A 21,267-nucleotide genomic window follows, 5' to 3' on the forward strand; every position below is an offset into this window, starting at 1 on the left:
ATTTTTCATTGAGTATCCCGGTGTAAAAACCGGTTGTCCCTTGTCTTTCCGACCTTGACTTTTATGTTTATTAAGAATCTCAAAAAATTTTCCTCTTCTCTCGGGATTCTGGGAAATTCATTGAAATGCAGTTGAAATGAAATTTTTTAGTGAGAAAAGCCTCTGTTATAAATTTAGAGCCTAAGTTTAGACCCGAGTCTGTCAATATCGGAATGCAAAATTTACTTTTCACGCACGTAAGGAGCCGTTCTTAAAATACGTTACGCTCTAGGCGAGTGGAGGTCAAAGAAAGCTTTTCTCGATTTTGCTTTTCCCTGTCAAAGAATACGGTCGCAAGAATACTTTACAAAAGCGTCACGGAGGGAGGAGGTCAACAAAATCCAAAATTTAGTACCACGTATTTTGTAAAATGGTCGTTTTTAAGGTTGACCTATGTCAATTTTGCGATTTTGTGTCGCCATACCAGCTAAGAACTCGAGCTTAAAATGTTTACGCAATGCTTAAATGCAAAGGCAGGTATGCATTGCATCCGAACAGTCAGCAAATGTGGTTAAATAATGGAGAACTGAACACATGTTGTAGTAACGGGTAGTACATATATTTGGAGACTTAAACGCAAGGTTAAGAAAGTAAGCGCAATTCCGAAGCTAATATAGGGGTGTTCGTGTGTTTCTTAACGCATTTTTAGGACATTGAACCCCCTTCTTCCCTCGGTAACGCAAGTTCGGACCCTCCTCCGCCCCCCTTCTTTGTAATTACGTGACGCTTGACGGAAGCTCCCACCCTTTGAGCTTTCGAAAATTGTGGGAAACTGTTGAATATACAGCTAGATAAAATTTGAAGTTATGATAGTGTGACAAATGACGTCAGAAAAATTCAGATTTTGCGTTTTTTTATAAATAGAAAGGGACAGTAACAGTTTCACGTCTCTTAAAAGGATTTATTTTCACCGTCGGTTAATGAATTCGCCGCGTTCCCGGAAAATTACCATGAAAAGACCCTTATTTGAAAGGCTCTTTCGTTGTCTCCCTTGACTCGACGCTACAGAACCAAAGAAATCTATAGAGTTAAAATATCTAAGATTTAAACTTTGGAAATATATTTCATTCTCTCCAAAAGAATCCGGAAAAATAGAAGAGGAAATCTTTCGTGTTCATCGAGCTTTTTTCTGGTAGTTTCTGATTGCGCTGTAGAAACGGACATGTCACGTTTAAGGAAGCAAAGTGCTGTGTATTTTAGATGTCACGGAGAGACTGTCATTGTCAGAAGTTTGCTTATTCCGTGCAATATGAAATTGGTCGATTAGAGCTTCAAACAGTCCTTCCTCGAAAGTGCGATTTTCCAAGCACGAACAAGAAAGTGTCATTACTTGGGTTTGAAGGACACACTTTGGGGTTGCAGGATACACTTTGAGGTTGCAGGAAAATGCCAATAAATATTCCCGAACATTCGTGATTTATTGAAGGAAATTCGGCAACGTCCAAAGGCTCATACGGCGTTTTACTTAGCACGGCGGAGTTGGAGGACAAGCACTTGCCGGCAGTTGCAAAAATCATGTAAATCAACCCAGTTGAATGGGTAAAACGAACTATGATAAAAAAAAATTAAAATTTAGAGGGTCAAGGACCCCTAGGATCACACTGGTAAAAAAACCCTCTTGGTTCAAGAGTGCAGTTTCTTGTCGCCGGATTTAAGAGTCTGGACTCTTGTTTCAATGCAAAATCCGCTTGAAACAAGAGTTCAAGACTCTTAAATTCGGCGACAAGAAACTGCACTCTTAAGTCAATGCAACGCGGCATTGGTCCAAGAGGTTTTTTTTACCAGTGCAATAGTTGTGACAGACACCCTCATGGTGCAAACCTTACACCCCCCCCCCCCCACCAACCCATCACCTTTTTTCGGTCCATTCTTGCAAATCCCCGACTGCAGCGGTCCTTTTTCCCACGGAACGCATTCCTGACGTCCGATGCCAATCCCCGGCATCATTCACCGGTGCGCATTTTTTCAAGCTCTGATAATTCCGGGACGACGCGAACGAGACAATAGAATGCGGCCCGAAATGATGCAGTTATACAGGAACTGAGGTTAATAACGCATTTGCCAGGAGAGTCACGTTCGGTCGCCGCTTGCGCAATCAATAAACATATAAACATACTCCAGATTGTGGACACTCTCGTTAAGGTTCCAATGTATCCAGGAGACCGAGATCTTTCGCGCATACAAGTGTGTTTTTTTACCGCCGCGCCTAGCGCCGCCTCTCTCGGTGAACGGTCAGAAAATATGTGGTCGCGATGCTCGCTTACCTCAGTATGAGCCCTTACGCTCGTATGATCCCATAATTTCCATGGCTCACGTGGTGATGGAGTTACGCTGTTTCGTTAGCAAATCGACGACGTGGGCCTTTGCTGTTTATTTTATGCGTCTTGTCAGCATTGCTTAGGCTCGTTTCCTGATATCCGGGTCTCTGATCCTTGTCCAAGCCCCGCTTATTAGGCAAGGTAAGAAATCGATCACCGCAGTTTGAGGTCTCTTTTCAAATTTTCACGCAGAACACGGTGGCGTTGAACGGATACATATATCTAAATCTCATTAATGATCGAGGCTGAGGATGTAATATTTTTCATATTTGTCAATTCTGACTTTCCGTTTGTCAAAAAACCAAATTCTACTGGAATTCAATCGGCCAAAAAATAATGACGGTATGCTCAGAGGCGGACCCAGCAACTTGGCAACACGGGATTTCCTCTATTTAAACCTGTGCTAAATAATCGATTCTTGTCGGAGCACCTGACCCCTCCAAGAATCGATACAATTCCATAGGTTGAAATTAAGGAAATCTGGTGTTGCCAAGTTGCTGGATCCGCCAACGGATATGCTTTACAAAGAAATGATTTCTTTATGGAGTAATACATTTTTTTCAAACATTTCTGAGGCCGAGGAAAAGTGATTTTTAGGGCGAGTCATAAAATATTTTTATCTAGCATGTTTGAAGTGGAAGATTGTCGAATCCAAAGATAGTTTTACGTCCTTTTTTTAGCAAAATTCAACTTTATTCCAACAGATTTTATGAATACTTTAGATTCTTTGCTGTCAAAAACTCGGATACCCACTTCTTTTTTTATTAAATTGATAAAAATTGCTCTTTGCAAAATTTTCCCTTAAAAGCTGAAGTCCCTTTTCCATGGACTGTCACATGTTTGTACCCTGAGCTATTTTTTTGCAGAGATTTGCAAAGATTGGAGTTTTTTTATTGCAATGTAAGGCAAGGATTATTCAAAATATTCAGCGATTTTGAAAGGAGCTCGTTGCACTTTCGTCGGTCATATGTGCCTCGAGCAAATCTCTAGTTACCCCACTTACCCAGTGAGTGCAAACGCAGCCTGCATCATAATCATACTTAATTAAAGATTATGGCACGATTGTGAGCTTGAAGCCTCGCCGATAGAGCATGCAAGCCTTTGGTCTCGCTATTAATCGCTTGTTATTATGAGTGAAAAGTTTAGCATCGCAGATAAGTAGCATGCCGGTCGGAAGAGTGTCGTAACATTCAAAGTGAGAGCAAAATCCTTGTGAAGGTCGAATCTATTTTGCCTCACCGCGGTCGTCCTCAGGAAAAAGAAACTTTTGTCAAATAATTTTTAATTAACAGTATTAAATTACCGCATAGAAGCTAGTTTTTTACTTCTTTTTGGCACAAACAACGTTCAAAAACATCAATTTAAATCAAAAGTAAGCCAGTTTAAAATTTGTAGTTCAACAAACAGCAGTATCCGGAAACATTTATCAAAAATTTTACTTTGCCGTCTTTCCGACTCAAAATTGTAGGATTTAAATGAAAGTTTGTATCCCTCACGGAAAAAAAAAGAATTATACCTACCGCCTGATAATTATTTTCTGGGATGCAAGAAAATGCTTGTCGTCAAGAATGCAACTTCAAATCCAATCTTCTGAAAAAATCAATCCCTAAAAAAATGCGTACCACGCCACGGTCCCTTTTCCCGAAGATGAACAGACAGCTTGACTCGGTCATGAATAACGAGGAATCAAAACTTATGGAATTTCCTGCAATCCATCAGTGTATGATAATTTTTCTTAAAAATGAAGCCTTGAGCGAAATTTCTAGAAATACAGCTATACTTACCTGCGCAGAAATGTTTTTTCGGAGATAATGTAATCCAATAGTTTTCATGCCTCTACATAATTTTGCCTCGATTCCAAAGTGTATTCATCAAATAAGAGGAGACCTTCAATACTAATTACGTATTTTGCTTGTTTTCATAATTTATAATGAAAAAAGCAAGGCATGACGTCTGTTTAACGTGTTTTTCTCGTGAAAATTTATTTTTTCTCATCTCTACTGGTCCTTTCCCCGAATCCTCTATTCCTGGCAAGATTCTCAGCAAAAATAAACGGTAAAAACAAAAATTTCGTGACAGATGACTAAGCCATTGTCACCCTGATACATCCGGGTTTCGTCAGGACAATGCACACACTCATACTCGAAGCTTACGTTGATATTAAGTTAAGGTAACAAACTGCTGAGTTGTTCTCCCATCTTCGACGTGTTATTAAAGTAACCGGTTCGAGGAATGAATGAGTGCTGCGTGATAACGGCAGCGGGCCCGTTACCCCCCTCTCCCACCCTTCACTTTCCCTCTCCTCGAGTAGCGCAATTGTAAAAACAGCACTCCTCAGTGCGGATTTCAATCGGAGTTATGAGGTTCTATCCGGCGCGAGGGACGACGACAAGTGTGCTCTGCCGTGGTAGGAAATAACAACGGATCTCCGCAGGATTTCCGTGGGAGTTAGGTGATTCTTCTAGGGGATTAAACGTCGCGTCAGTGAATCCTCTTAAGTAAGATCATTCGACATCAGTCAAGCGAGACGCCGGCATGAGCGCCGTAAGAATACGCATCATAATTAACAGGTAGAAAAGATGCAGGCTGTCAGCAGTCGGCAGTAGTTCACCGATGATACTCAGCCGAAGCGCGCAAGTCATGAGATGTGTTTAACGAGTTCAGCACGCGGACCGTTCCTGCGAAATGCGAGACTGTCGAAAAGTGTGATTGAACGGTTATTGCCAGAACCACCTATCTTGATTGCGACGTTTCAGAATTTCCGCGAATTTTTTATTTTTTACGGGGAATAAATTTGAATGGGGCGGAAGTTTAGTGGAATGACCAGAAAATAATTTGGAAAAAAAGGAAAAAAGAACAGGTTTTGAGCTGTAAGTTAGTTAAATTTATTAGAGACATTCAGCAACTTTGGCTATGGATGTATTTACAAAAAATATAAAGGGCAAGTACAAATACCAAAATTTAGATTCTCAACTTAATTGAGGCAACGCATTTCAAAATTTTGGTTGTAACGCTGGGATCATTGGAGGTTATCGGGTTTGTATCCCTGTTGACTATTGGAGGGACAATCTGTGAGCTTGATGTAGTATTACGTTTAAAATAAGTATAAATATTTGATACAAATGTAAAAGAACAGGGAACATTTTGTATTCATGAATACAAAATAAATTTTAGAGCAGGCTAATTGTTAGTAAAATTACTTTCAAACTGAACGCTTACCCGAGCACACTGTTTACCATTTCAATATTAAGTGTTTGTGAAGTCATCTGTACACGCACCCAAATATACAGGTAAAGCAGCGAACTGATTATTGAAAGTTTAAAGCAGCCTATATTAGACATCGCAATGCGATATATTCCATGGTTAATAAAGGGCTATATACCTCGTCTTGCCGTGTCGACATATAGTTTCAATAAATCGGGCCGCAGTAGCAGATATGTTGTTCCTGATGGAAAAAAACGTGTAGTAGTGCAATTTATTATGATAGAGGCGCAAAAGTTGGTTCTTGCTTAATTTAAAAGATTCCATGTTGTTTCTGCATCACGTTAAAAGATAAAGAAGAAATAATAAAAGGAGTGAGGAGGTAATGGACGAGGAAGTAATGAGTGAGATATTTATTCCCATTAGCCATCGGCAGATGATTCTAATATTACTCTTTTCCTATTATAATTTTCTTGATCCAACTGAAAAGTCGTGAAAATTAAAGTTTGAACATTCTGCATCTTTGTTCTTGCATTAGCAGTCTAAGAATAACGAATATGATACTTTTCTCACGATTTTCCTATTTCTCACGTGAAGAATAATGCATTTAATATCCGAGTGAAACGAACTTTGGCAACAGAAGTGACAGCGTCTCTCGATTATTTGTGACACTTAACATTCGCTCAGTTTGAGGCCGAAGCTCCAATTAGCCTAAATCACACTTTCCTGATTGCCAGCATCGTCAGTTAAAAATGATGATTCTTCAAAAGTGCGCGCCTTCTAGAATGAAGCCTCCTTATCTTCGTGGTCCGTCCCCTGCACACAAATCTTGTAAAAACAACTGCTCTATCTAGTTAAACTTATATAAAATTATGCCTAAAATGTTAACTTCATTTATGATCGATCTCACTGTGCGATTCGCACAAAAATTACAGTGAAAATGTAAATGAAGGAAAAATATCCTTCAAGTATCCCCAAGAAACTGGTTTGATTTGTCTAAGATATGTTATATTTCGTCATGTGTGTGGTAGGAGTTACTGTGTTCCTATTATGTACTTTGAAAAAATCGTTGTTGAGAAATTGTTACCTCCAATGGTGACGTTGTAAATTTCCACTCACTGTTATTATTTTGCGAAGAAAACTAAAAAAAAAAAATTCTTTGAATTTCATGCACAAAATCGGAAATATTCATAGAAACTTTTAAGTCGATATTTTAAGAAGCTTTATTTGAAGAGGAAATTAAATATATTCGGATATATAATGTTATAAAGGCGATATGCTTTTCTTGACACCAGGCAAAGCTCAGATTTTGATGTATAAAACCGTGACAACCTGTTTGCGCAGAGATCCGGACTTCGTCCAAATAGAGGCCTCAAGGGAATTTACGCGGAGACTTGAACGCTCGGGTAAGAAAAATAACGAAAATGTCAGTTAGGGTTTAAGGTCTAGACTTCAAACAGTGTAAAACAGTGCGATTTAATTTGCACCTTTTATATCCAATTACACGAGGGCATTGTTAATTTTCAGCAAGATCTAGCAACCACGATGGTATTTATTTTCGGGCGTGGCACTTTGTTTTATAAAAATCTCATGGTAAAAAGCAGCGTACGAGGATCTTAAAGCAGTTTTCCTCTCGGAGAAAATTAAGTCCATGCCTCTCGATGACATTTCTCAATCTATTTTCAGTACAGTGTTGCCGCAGGAGTGGGGATAAATTAATTAAAATGTTTAAACCACGACTCAAACCGAAGACGCCTCTAAAGAATGCCTGTTCCGTTATTGTTTTTGTGCCTTTCAAAGCTCGCAGGCTTTAACCAATTCATACTCTAAAGTAAACACCAAAGTTTAAGCACATCAGTTACTCTAATATAAGTATCAATTTTATCAGCCCAAAATATGTAAATGAAATGAGAGGAAATCGGGGTAGAGGCTGTAAATAAAAGTAATGTGGACACTGAGAAGCACGATTTTTCGCGGTGTCTCTTAGAAATGGTCCACATCCTCAAGACGAGGGACCAAGTTTGTAATGCCCGCGCTGACGTCGATAAGCTTGGCTTTGCCTATCATCAGTTCTTTTTACCAGAGAGTGGTGATTTATAGGTGGTGTAATCTTTGGAAGAGCCGGCTGGCTGAACTTCGTTTACCTGTTTTCAGTTTTGCCTTGCTGTTAAGCGGCGGCTCATTTATGTGTAAATTTTAACTTTTGTTTTTTGTTTTTTCGGCGGTTGAAAAAGGGAATGTGAAACCCGAAACTTCCCGTGCAAATTACTTTAATTTACAGCCTGTACCCCGTGTTCCTCTCATTTCAGTTACTCTAATATTACACGTCAATAAATATTTGTATCGGGGGAATTTGGTTAAAAATAAATTATTAACATTATAAGAGTTGAATTCCAGAAGAATGTAATCTTTGCAAACAAAAATTTTAGTCGTTACACAACGATAGTCATGAGCCCCTAGTTCCCTCACAACTCACCGAATTGCTCATACACTCTCTCTTCTCAGAATACATTACACGATACTCACGGTGCTACTTAATATTACGGTTGCGACTTGAAAAAGCTTTTTGTGTGTCCGGAAGCGGATTTTAGACTCACAATCAGCGAATTGGTATAAATCAACACGTTTCCTACAAAACCTTACGTAAAAACAAATTAGTTGAATCGCGAATTCTAGGATGACGCAGCCGTATAATAAACAAAAACCGTGTAAGTCTAATATATTTGTACACCATACATTGGCACGTGCTTCTTGCTGAGTGCGTCATGATGTAGCCCTAGTTTGATGGACTCAGGTCTTCTAACTGCTTACACACGTTGGATTAAGATACATTAAAAATGGAAAGAAAACGAAGTAGAAGAAGAGGAAGGAAATTTGGAAGGAGAGGAAGAGGAAAGAAATTTGGAAGGAGAGGAAGAGGAAAGAAAGAGAAGATGGGAGGGAGGAAAACGAAAATTAACTTTTCTTTGTCTTCTTCAAAATGAAAAGGGGGAAGGGTTCTAAGAAGAAAAGAGGAAAAAAGGAAACGTAGCAGGAGAAAGAGGGGAAAGAGGTGATGAAAAAAAAGAAAAGAAGAAAAAGACGAAATGAAAAATGAAATAAGAGCACTCTAACTTTGTAAAATAAAAAAAAATCAAGTTATCAATGAGAAATTCACAAAGTCCAAGTTCATTAATTCAAACACTATAACTGCGCGTCACAGAACCATAGTTTACTTGTATCTAAATGGTCAATAAAGTAATTTCAGTATTTTTTCAAGGAAATACTTCTCTCGCGGTGATGACTTTTTCTTAACCTATTGACATATACTATGCATATGCATAATAATAAAAATGAAAATAGTAGTCGAATGTTGATTACTTCTTAAATGACAAGTTCATTTTTGAATGCCGATTTAGCCTACTCTGATCTTGTTTTTTTTATGGACAGATAGTAAGAATTTACTGAATAAAGTGTGGCAGAGGAAACTTTACGCTCAAGGTACCTTATCTTATTAATCTATAAGTTTGATTACAGGCATGTGACTAGCGGAACTGATTCCTCCCTCGTTGATCTGTCTTACTTTAAAAGTGCAGCTACATGAAAGAACTCTGTACTTCAGAGACTTTAACGCAGAGTAAGAAAAGTAAGAAAGTAGAAGTCAATCGCGCTTACCGGTCAATCGAAATAGATATAACCCTAGATCATTTATATCAGAAACCTCACACTATGAATTCAAGCAGTGAAAGTCTGAACACCATTTTGCCGTGATACTTAAGAACGCCGTATGAGCTTTTAGATGTTGCCGTATCTCCTCCAATAAAAAACGAAAGATCCGAAAATGTTCAGGAAAAACGTCCATAACCTTCCTCAGAAATACATGTTTTAACCGCAGTTTGGCAACCATTGGATGTTCATAAGCACCGGGAAAAAAACACATTGGATCTAGAGTCTAGACTCTCAAGAACATCGACAAGAAAAAATACTCTTGATTCAATCGGATTTTTGCTTAAATCAAAAACCAAGCCTCTTAATTTGAGCGGATTTCCTTTTGATTTAAGCTTTAAATCTGATTGAATCAAGAGTCCTTTTTCTTGTCAATGTTTTCAAGGGTCTGGACTCTAGTTCCAATGTGTTTTTTTACCAATGCGCCGTATGAGCTTTCAGCTTTCAGCCGTTGCTATATTTCTTCCGATAAAAAACGAATTTTCTGAGAAAAATGTGAAAAACTTTTCACAAATTTTTCAAAAAAACATTTTCCTAGATCAATGTAAAATATCCGAAAATTTAGAGGAAAAACTTCCATAACTTTCCTCAGAAATACATGTTTTATCCGAGGAAATTTGGCAACCACTGGGTGTTCATACGGCGTTTTTTTTTTTAGCATTTTTTGAAATTTGGCAACCACTGGGTGTTCATACGGCGTTTTTCCTTAGAATTCTCTGATGTTCCCTTTTTTTGCCTATGCATCGTATGACTCAGAGACTGAACTTCAGACCGGCTAAAAGTGAACTCTGAGGGACTTTTCCGTTTGGTCGGCAGCGGAGACCTTGGCGGTCCTTTCTCCGGCGAATCCAGCGGCGACGTTTAGCGGGGGGGTCTTTGTGTGTCACCGCCCGCGGCGCGGTCGCCCCGCGTTGACAAAGCTCCTGCGCGGCCCGTTACCGCACGACGCTTCGCCCCCACCCGCTCCCCGAACCGGTTGATATTTATCCAGCCACGCTAAATGACATAACGTTTTGATATTTTCGGTGCAAGTTGAGAGAGGTGGCTGCCACTGCGAGGAAACCGCAACCGCGCTTGTCGCACCGCGTCCCCGCCGAATCGTCCGTCGCCGCGCGGCGTGAGCGCGTGACCAACTCAACTTTTTATCATCTCTCGCGAAAAAAGTATTGCACTGTTTAAAATCTTGACGCTGTGTATATCTCACTCCAGAGACTATATGGCGCCTAAATTGTCCGAGCGTTATGAGGGTGAAGTGAAATCAGTGGCGTGGCGTGAGCAATCGATTGTCAAAGAATCGATTAATAAGGTGTTCAATGCGAACACCCTGTCTATAGCGCTGTCTCCACTCGTCAAAATGGAAGCTCAAAGTGAATCGATTTCGACGATAAGTGGCTCAAAGTCGGGAATTGATGCGATTGATGAGTGTTGCAACTCAAAATAGAGCGGCGCGACCCTTTTTTGATCAACAATCGCGAACAGATCGTATTTATCGATTAACTTTGAACTTCCATTTTGACGCCATTTTGACGAGTGGACACAGGGCTTATCAATCCTATTCCAGATGTTTAAGGGCCGATCAATCGATATTTCGCAAAGCACGCCCCGCCACTGAGTGAAATTTACTACGCAAGAGTGTACAACACTCCGCAGAATGGTAGATTTCGCTCCACGTTCGTATCACTCAGGGTGATTAGTTTGTTAGTTGATTCAATACGACAGTCAGCAAATTTCAATCACATTTTAATCTGTTGTGACCAAAAATTGAAAGAGGAATTATCATAAATTGTCTCAAAAATAAGTAGTCTGTCAGAGGAAATTTCACAACATGCGAGCATCCATTAGGTGTTCTTTTATGGGACGACATAACAAATGGATGACCTTTTTGGTAAACGACACCTGTTTACCGAACCATTTTTTACAAAAGAGACAAAAAACCAATTTTTTTATCTGTATTTCGTGGAACACTCAGTGACTCATTTTAGATTAAGGGCTGAGTGTATGAAGTAGACGTTATGCGAGGAAAATTTTCCCTCTGCGTTTTTAGAAATGGACTAGACAGGTTTGGAAAGCAAGAATCATAATCTATATGACTGGCCATTTTGACATGATTGTATGAAACCCTCTTCCTACTGGGGAAAAAAGGAGAACTTTTTAGTTTGGACGATAAGCACAGCCTGACAGCCAATAATAGAAAGCATTCTCTTCAAATCATTACAATCCAACTTATTGACGGTCGCAAGAATTTTTGAAAACTATTGATTTAAATTTGATTTTATCTACAGATAAAATAACAAAAAATTGTAGGAATGCCTCCTTCAAATTCAGCTTTTTTCGATTAGGATTTAATGATTTCACTTTTTAGTGCCAATAATTGTCGTTTATGATCATTACAAAATTAATTTTTCATTGGATCTGTCTACAGAAAAAAGGTGCGAAGCTGATCTTCACACTACCTACCTTGTTACTCGAATTGAAAGAATGAGATAAAAAAGGGCAGACAGAAACTTAGTGTACATAACGCTTTTTAATCGTTTTGGGGGATTTAGAAACAGTTTTTCTTTCAGTCCATGACGAATTCTTTAACTTGGCCTTGGCAGCCATGGTCTAGCATGTGTTTACTGCTTGAAGTTATCATTAATCCAGTTGGGCGTTTACTACAGCCCGTCGATTAAAGTCGCACCATATGTGTTTTTTCTCTGTTTTCCTCTCTCTCTCCCCCTATGTCTATTCAGTTTGACTCTGTATTCTTTTGCTCTTTTTACCACTTGATTTATCCTGAGACGATTTTTCTTTTTAAGTAAATTTTTTTCGTCAATTGCGCAACCGAGGCAATTAAAAATGCCACTTGGTCTCTAGAACAACAAAGATATATGTATTTTTCAGAGCAACTGAAGCAAATATCAAAATAAATCCAAAGCTCGGTAAAAAATTACAGTTAGAATATTTTTATTTATACCTACTTGACAGCATGCTGAAATCGTTTAAAGTCTGTAAAACAAAGGACCTCCCTTAATTCTGATGTATGATTAATATAGGAGTAATTTCAATAGACATGCAAGTATCTACGTTTGGCCTTGGCAGAAATTTCAGCTCAACATTTTTATATGAAAAAGGGGTTTTCAAACCATAAGTTTTTATTGGACCGGCCCAGTTTCGCTCGATTTGAGGCCATTGTTCAAGAAAGATTTTTTGAGGCTTTACCCCCCCCTTCTCTCGAGTACTTTTACTTTCTCCCAACTTTCGTCCTCCCCCGTTTCCAAGTTTTTGGTTACAGCGGCAGGAGGCCAGATCCATCAGCTAAACTCGCGTCAGTCCACCTATAACCGATACTTCCAACACGCGCTTGAATCGGGAGATGTTAAAACCGAACATGTCCAATATCTAATAGAACCCGAAGTACAAGGATTCTTATGGAGCTTAGGGCTCATTTAAAAATGAACTTATCAGGTTTAAAAATCGTCTGATTCATTTAAATCAACTTAATATGCTCCTACGCCCACTCGACCGCAAGCCTCGTTTGAGGAAGTCAAATCTAATCTGGAGCAAAGCGCGCTGGAGCTTCGGTGCGGGTGGCGCGGGGAAGAGTGGGAGGGGGTGGGGAGTCGGCGGCCGTTTTTTTATTGGCCGATATACTGCATCGCTAAGTAAAAAAAACCTTATATGCATTGGGTCTTAATCGGAGGTAGGCGGTTCTCGTTTAGGGCGGTAATGTACCGGCGTGTACTCGCGTAACTTCTCGCACATAAGCTGCAACGCAACCGTTTACGTTGACATCAATTGAACACACTGCCCGCACCGCGCCCAACACGGCCGTGATACCGAAAGGGAGCAGTAAGGGCCGTATTTTTAAATTGAGTTTTCTTTGAAATTCCTCTACAAGACTCAATGCTGACATGCTACGGAGAAACGCCGTATGAACCTTCAGGCGTTGTCACATTTCTTCTGATAAAATACGAATGTATTGGGTAGATTGTAAATTTTTTCCTCCCAATTTTCAGACTTTGTTCTTTGCAATTTAAGGTGATTCGATGGAGGCCAAATTTTGTGTCAAAGCGAAGTGCGATATATCGCATCGATTAGCCCCATAATTTCAGCTACTTGTCATTTGCTTCAAATTTTGAGATTGCACTTCTATTGTCATTAGACTGAGGAACTCATGTACCAAATTTGACAAAGAAATTCCGTGGTTTTTTTAGAGGGGAAATATGGCATTCGAGTGCAATTTTGATATCGGTATCGAATGCGATCTTTTTCCGCTAAAAAAACCACGCCTTTATTACATTGAATTTCTTTGTCAAATTTGGTGCTTGAACTCTTTAGTGTCATGACAACAGAAATGCGATCTCAAAATTCGAAAAAAATGACAAGTAGTTGAAATTATGGAACAAATCGATGCGATATATCGCACGTCGCTCTGACACAAAAAATGGCCTTCGTCGAATCACCTTAATCTAAGATTTTAGTTTTGAAGAATAACCAAGGTGATGTAATGATCGTTTTTATTAATTTACTTAGGACCTTTCAGCATTTCGCCATCTTCAGAGTACAGTCAATAATACATAAATATATCACAGTTATTACACTTTCACATTTCAATTCCACTGTCGCAGTGAAGGACCAATTTTTCGAAGAATTGAACGAGGAAATTGGTAAGATTGGATCCAGGAGGGAAATCATTGTGTTGGGAGATCTCAATGGTAGAATAGGACGTCAAATTAAAAGTAAGATCGTCGGCCCTTTCGGAGAGGCGGCACTAAATGATAACGGAGCCCGTATCATTGACGTATGTGAGCAAAGGGACATGAAGGTGCTCAATGGGTTCTACCAACACAAGGATATCCATAAATTTACTTGGGTTCAGTCTACTCGCGGATTGAAATCAATCATTGATTATGTGGTTGTCAGACAAGACACGGGAATGAAGATTCAGCAAGTTAGAGTGTGGAGAGGTCTTTCCTGCGGCAGTGATCATTATTTCCTCGGGGCGAAAATAGCTTTCCCAGTGAAAGGGAGCCAGGAGACCAGGCAAGCACAGGAAGAAGTTCACCAACAAAAAGATCGTGTCAAGCTTGTAAACTATAACATTGACAGCTTGCAGCATCCAAGTGTAAGGGCTTTATATGGAAAGCGCTTGGATGAGAAGTTGGGCGAATCAAGGGACGGTGATGCCGAACAGCAGTATCAGTTCCTGAAGGATTGCATTCACTCGGCAGCAATGGAAGCTCTTGGTGTCGCTGATGATAGGAAAGTTAGCGAAAAACCTTACTGGTGGGACGAAGAAATTGAGAAGGAGATTCAGGAGAAACGGAAAAAATATCATCAGTTCCTTTCCTCTAAAAAAACAGAAGACAAAGAGGCGTATAAAAAAGCTCAGACGCAGGTACGAAGGCTCATAACCAAGAAAAAGAACGAATCTTGGGAGAGGAGCTGTAACAAAATAGACACGTACATAGGAGGAAGGAAAAGCACTGAGAGCTGGAAGTTGCTGAAAGGGCTGCGAAGGGACATGAAGCGTGACTTAATATCTCCGATATCCATTGATAAACTGGAGGGGTATTTTAAAAATTTACTGACAGAAAGGCGACCTGAATTTCAAGATGGAGGCGTAAGCTTGGAGTATACTAACGATAATCATAACTTGGAGATCCATATGGAGGACGTGGTAAAGGCCGTACGAGAGCTGAAGAACGATAAAGCTCCAGGTCCGGGAAATATCCCTGCTGAGTTGATCAAGTGTGGAACCTGCAAGCTGTTTCAACGGTTGAGATACCTGATGCAAGATTGCTTGGACGGTGGAAAGGTACCGACAGAATGGAAAGAGTCTTGGGTGTCACCTATATACAAGAAGAAGGGTAGAAAAGATGAGTGTGATAACTATAGAGGACTGTCGGTTGCAGGTACCCTGAGCAAAGTGTATGGAAAAATCTTGAAAGCAAAAATTGAAGAGGAGTGGAAAGAACATGAAGCGGAAGAGCAAGCAGGTTTCAGAGCCGGTCGGTCAACGATTGATCACTTATTTACCATCATCCACGTCATAGAGAAAAAGAAGGGAGTTGGCCAGGAATTACATCTAGTGTTTGTGGATCTCCAGAAAGCTTACGATAGTGTGCCATTGATGAAACTTTGGGAAGCCTTGAACAAAAGGGGTTTTAGTGGGGGACTAATTAGTGCTATTAAGGAATTTTATGGTGGGGCTTTCTCTAGGGTTAAATCGCATGGGGAGTTATCGTTGGGGTTTTTAATTACTAAAGGACTGAAACAAGGGTGTTGTTTGTCGCCAACCTTATTTAAAGTGTACCTGGAAGAAGTTTTAAAGGAATGGAAAAGATGCTGTTCGGGAATGGGCGTCCCGCTACGTGAAGATGGCACCCTTTATACTCTGTGCTTTGCTGATGATCAGGTGGTAATAGCTCAGGACGAAGAAGATGCGAATTACATGACGCGGAAGCTAGTGGAAGTATACCGAAAGTGGGGAATGGAAGTAAATGTGGTTAAGACGGAGAAGTTGGTTATCGGTGGTGATCAGCAAAGCATTGAACTGGAGGATGGCCGGAAGATCCTGGACTGTGAAGAGTATAAATATCTCGGAGTTTGGTTAACTAAGGACGGAAATTTGGATCGGGCCATTAAAGATCGGAATGTGCAAGGCAGGAAAGCTATCGCGATGCTAAATGGGGTTCTCTGGGACCAGAGTATCTCCAAGGAGACCAAAAGGAAAATTTACAACGTCATCGTGAAGAGTATCGTAACTTACGGGAGTGAGGTCTGGCAACTTAAGAAAAGAACTGAAGACATGCTTAGGGCAACCGAGATGGACTTTTGGCGAAGGTCTGCTGGGATATCGAGAAGAGAGCGTATCCGCAATGAAAGGGTACGCGAGATAATGGGTGTGGAAAAGGACATCGTGCACGATATCAGGTCCAAGCAGTTGGTCTGGTATGGACATGTGCGAAGGATGGCAGATGATCGGTTGCCCAAGCAGGTCTTCGATTGGGTTCCTCCCGGAAGGCGACGGCGTGGACGTCCTGTGAAAGGTTGGCGACAAGGGGTGGAGGAGGAGATCAGAAGGTGCCAATTGCCTGATGATCTCTGGGAGGATAGGGGGCAATGGCGATTGGGCGTCGCAGAGCGCGAGGCGGCGCTATAATCGCGACTTTATGTATGTATTACACTTTCATCCTAAACTAAATAACATACATCAAGGCACATTATACAAATAGTCTTAATTACGAGAGAGTCAATATTACCTAGCATTGCTTCTAATCAAATTGTAATCAATAATGTAATAATTGTAATTTGATTACAATTTGATTAGAAGCAATGCTAGGTAATATTGACTCTCTCGTAATTAAGACTATTTGTATAATGTGCCTTGATGTATGTTATTTAGTTTAGGATGAAAGTGTAATAACTGTGATATATTTATGTATTATTGACTGTACTCTGAAGATGGCGAAATGCTGAAAGGTCCTAAGTAAATTAATAAAAACGATCATTACATCACCTTGGTTATTCTTCAAAACTAAAATTAAATATGGTGTTGTTCAAATCAAACTTTATTAATCTAAGATGTCTGAAAATTTCAAGAAAAAATATTCATAAATTTCGTCATAAATACATGTTTTATCCGGGGAAACTTGGCAACTCTCGAAAGTTCATACGGCGTTTTTCCTTAGCACGGCAGAATGGGTCGGCTGCGCGGGTCTCAGAATCGTGTTTTGATTCGTGGTGAACCATAAACGCCTTCTAATCCAACGGTTCGTAAAACAGATATTTTGTTTTTACTAAATTTTCTCCGTGCAAGCTTCCATCTATCTAATGGGTCAGTTGCGCTGGTCACAAAATCGTGTTTTGGTGAATGACTCTTGTAAATTAGCCGAAAATAGTGGGATCTGCCCAAACAGAACCTCTCTGCGTTCAATATTAACCAGAGATATCGCGCATTGAGAGATTCGGTGTATGACGTCATCCTCCGCGGTAATGACACTGTTGGTTTCTTCCTTCTTGCTTTCATCAATCAGTGATACACACCTTTGCAGTGGTCACTGAGCGTGAAACCCGGATAAAAACAGGGTGGAAGAAACCAAGGGTGTCATTGGGTGTCAGGGTTAGATGACGTCAAAACCGAATTTTTCAAAGCTCGATATTTCGGTCAATATTGAACTTATAAAGTTTGCTGTTTGGACGGATCTTATTATCTTTAACTGATCTACAAGAGTCAAGCATCAAAACAAGATTCTGTGATCAGTGCAACTGACTCATTGAACGAAACGTAAGCTCAGAAAAGTTGCCGAGATCTGATTTCAGCGTCAACTCTGAAATGAATTGTTTTTTTAAAAATTTAAAACACTTAAATATCAATGACTGAGGAAAAAATGCCGCCTATTCGTAAACTGAAAATTTCGTAGGGAGAAAAAGGATCTTCGGCATTTTATATATTACAGCGTCACTAAGCGCGCTTATGCAAAATTGGAAAAAAAACTGAAACATCAACTCGCCGCGCATTATTTTACTACATAGGATGCGGCAAGGTTGCTATCTCATTTCCGCCAAAATTTTCAGTCAAGCAATGCCTTTCCACAGCCCTTATTACGCTTCTATATATTTATGTCAATTTTTAATTTCAATTATCTGTACAGTGTACAACAGTGTGGCGAATCAATAATTATGGTGAATTTCTACTTTCTTATCGCTGCGTTAAAGTCTCCAAGAAATGTATCATCAATGAATAACATAGGGTGCTATAAAATTCTGCGGGGTAGGTTTTGATAAAAGGATATTTTATAAGTCTCTACCACTACATAGCCGATCAGAAACAGAACGCAAAAAATTCTTATGATTGGCGTTCCACGCTAAAACCTTTGGGAGATAACTTGATTCTCGAACCGGTCGCGATTACTTGTCATTATTTTTTTTTTTTTTTTTTTTTTTTTTTGAGGATGGGGTTCCTAATAAAGTTTCTTTTCGTATCAAGTATTTCTTAACTCGGTAAAACATTAACTGGAACAAGCCAAACTTAACTACATGAGATGTTCCAATTTCCTCTCAGGCTTTATTCTCTTATTTTGCTCCGTTTCTGTGTGTTAAAAAGATAACAAGGGGAAATATTAGTTAGTATAAAATGCTTTGCCTAATATCTCAATTAACTCTTTAGAACTGTCATAAGTGATGCGTATAATGACACTGCGTCTGTTGGCCAACGCTTGGCAAGATGCCTGGACCCTCAGGTCTATCCACTGTAATGCTGCCCGTTTTTATCTGTTCGCCCATTAGTCGTAGAAATCCCGCCATGAGCGCGATTACCGAACGGAACAATGTGTCTCTGCGCCACTCGTGATGTGCGTGCAACTTGTGCGCATCGCAAGCCTTCAATGCAAATGAACTTTGCGTCGGCAACATTGGAAAGATGTGGAGACCGAACATCTTGTTCTGTGCTTCAGATTTCTCGTTATTTTACGCTTGTATGAGTGAGCTTGAACGCAGTAGAAAGGCGTCTTTCAGTGACGCCCATCAAGTAGCGATGCAAAGGGATTACTGCTGCTGTTAAGGATGAGATGTTTTCATCTCTGATGTTATATTTTTTCGGTTTTTATTCATATAATTGGACGTATTTCTACCAAACAAAACTATTTGTGGTTGGGCAAGATTGGCTGTGCTCGTTAGTACACGTTAGTAATAATGCATGGGGATTATAAAGCGCCAGTGACGTCATCGACAACGAAGCCATCTCCGTTGTCGCCCTTTCTCCACTTTAACAGCCCTGCCCATGACGCTCTTTTACCATGCTTACGGCTCATGAATGCCGCATTTAGTTGGCACATAGTTCTGTATGCTGAATTTAAAATCCCTTTTTTCCATTTCACCGAATGGAATCACGCCCTCTCATTACATTTTTTCTTTTTCACCTCGCCGCAACACACCTCATCTGTCGCACCCCTACATAGTTCTGTTTGGTAGAAATTCGTCCAATTGGACGTATTTGCCGACCGTAACTATGTGCATTAAGACATGAACCCTGAGACCCATAAGAATATATGCATAACAGGGCTAACGTCATATAATGCACACAGTTCCGTTTGGCAGAAATACGACCAATTAAGCTGCATAAAAGTGGCGGAAACGAAAATTAATGCCTTTTATTTTTGCTTCTGTTTCAGGAGCTCACTTCAGGAGTCTGAAATGACCGACTCCAAATACACTCACCACAGATCCGCATTATGTTGATTTTTTCATAAGGTGAGTAGAGAAAAGCTTAATTTTTAAGCGTAATTGCAAATTTGTATAGTGACGGGAATGGTGAGTTTACACGGTCAAACCTCTGTGTGAAAGAATGCTGGATTGTTAGATAATTGTTTTAATATCCTGATAATAAATTATCTCTACGAGATCTCTGCAAAAACTTGAGTTTAGATGAACAATTTGAAAAAAATGCCGACTTTCACTCACCTTCCCCCAGAAGTATGAAATTCTCAGAAAAACCCATGCTTAATGATTAATTAGATGCAGAGACTGGTAGTTCGTGAGAAATATGCGGCCACTGCTAAAAGTAGGGAGTAGGGGCGTAACTCAATTTTCACACGAGCTCTAAAAAACACGAATCTGTGAAGACGCTGCGGGGCTCCTCTTGAAAAATAATACGATTGATAAGGAACAAAACCACCTATCTGCAAACTGTTTTTTGGTTTCATGCCAGTGAGTAACAACTCCTCTCTTTCCTTCAGCAAAATCTTGACACAGACCCTTTTCCGAGGTACCTCTAGTGGAGGGCCTCTATTTATATCTCTTATCAGGCATGACTTATCACGTTAAAACTTATCACGTTATTTCGGGAAGGTAAGAGAAAATATGGATTACATTTTGCAATAAAGAACTACCGTCTCCGACTCTTCTATAAAAGCACCTCCCTGGTAAAAATTGGCAGTAGAATTTGTGTTCCAAAATACCATAGACCTACGAACGATAGTAAGATTTCCAATAGCTTATATAGCCGGCTACACAATTTCTTATAGCCTTTTATAGCCGATGGCGATTAAGCAACTCACAGCCAGGCGATAAAGTGTATGCTAAACGTCACTAATTACTGCTTTCTTTTTGGGCCGTAGTATCTTGATTTATTTTGCGAGGAAAGCTCCGTACTTTTGATGGATGCCTGCCATTCCTAATATATTAGAGCGCCTTCGGTTTCGTATGATACTGTGCAATACTTCTGGTGTGAATTAGTTGCTTCAAGCGCCGTGGTACGCTGCGGCGCGGCGCGGTGGGCGGGCAGCCCGCGCGAAACGCGCATTGGCGCCTACAAACCTAACAGGGATACTTCACGCGTTGCGCAATGCGTGAAGTATCCCTGTTAGGTTTGTAGGCGCCAATGCGCCGCCGCTCCGCTTTGTGTTAGGGTCTAATATTTAATCTCGTGGAGTCAGCGTTTTCAACTCATGACTTTGAAATTTTTGCATACTCTATGGATTATTCTCATTTCAATCGATGAAAAAAAAATATGTATTGAAGGAAAATATAATGTGTGTTTTGTAAATATTAAGGTGGTTCCATATCAAACTTAATGATTTCCAAAGCACACGAATTTCTACACAATTTCCTTTAGCCTTTTATGACCGATGGCGAAAAAGCAACAGCCAGGCGATAAAGTGTAAAGCCCGGCTATAGGAAGCTCAGCTGCATAATTTTTTATCGCTCCGTATATAGCCCGGCCGTATAATTTCAGTAGCCTTCTTTAGCCGGCTATAAGAATTCATCTGGTATTTTGAAACGCAGTTGTTATCGCCAATTTTCACCAGGGCTCTCTTGCAGAGTGGACCCAGTGACATATATGTTGTTTCTAAAATGAGTCAGAAATAGTAGTTCCTTAATGCAAAATATGGTCCATACAGCCTAACCTTTGCCGTGTAATAAATCGATTTTCGGTATCTTGTCGTGTTGACATAAATTTCAATAATCAGACCGCAGGTTACTTTGGAGTAGGTTAGGTGAGGTCGCGGGCGGTTTTTTT

General features: G+C 40.0%; 1 protein-coding gene across 2 annotated transcripts in view; it reads left to right on the plus strand.

Moving 5' to 3' along the window:
* LOC109033769 (uncharacterized) overlaps positions 1–21,267 on the plus strand; it is a 74,257-nt gene that overhangs the window by 1,531 nt on the left and 51,459 nt on the right. Inside the window, exon 2 of one of the 2 annotated variants that reach the window (XM_019046540.2) lies at positions 19,421–19,499. The gene's annotated coding sequence lies outside the window, so the exon portion shown is untranslated. Of the gene's footprint in view, positions 1–19,100; positions 19,500–21,267 lie in introns of those variants that run through there. The other variant, XM_072296714.1, reaches the window with a different exon arrangement.

Source organism: Bemisia tabaci, chromosome 2 (assembly GCF_918797505.1).
Source record: "Bemisia tabaci chromosome 2, PGI_BMITA_v3".
NCBI classification, from domain to species: domain Eukaryota; kingdom Metazoa; phylum Arthropoda; class Insecta; order Hemiptera; family Aleyrodidae; genus Bemisia; species Bemisia tabaci.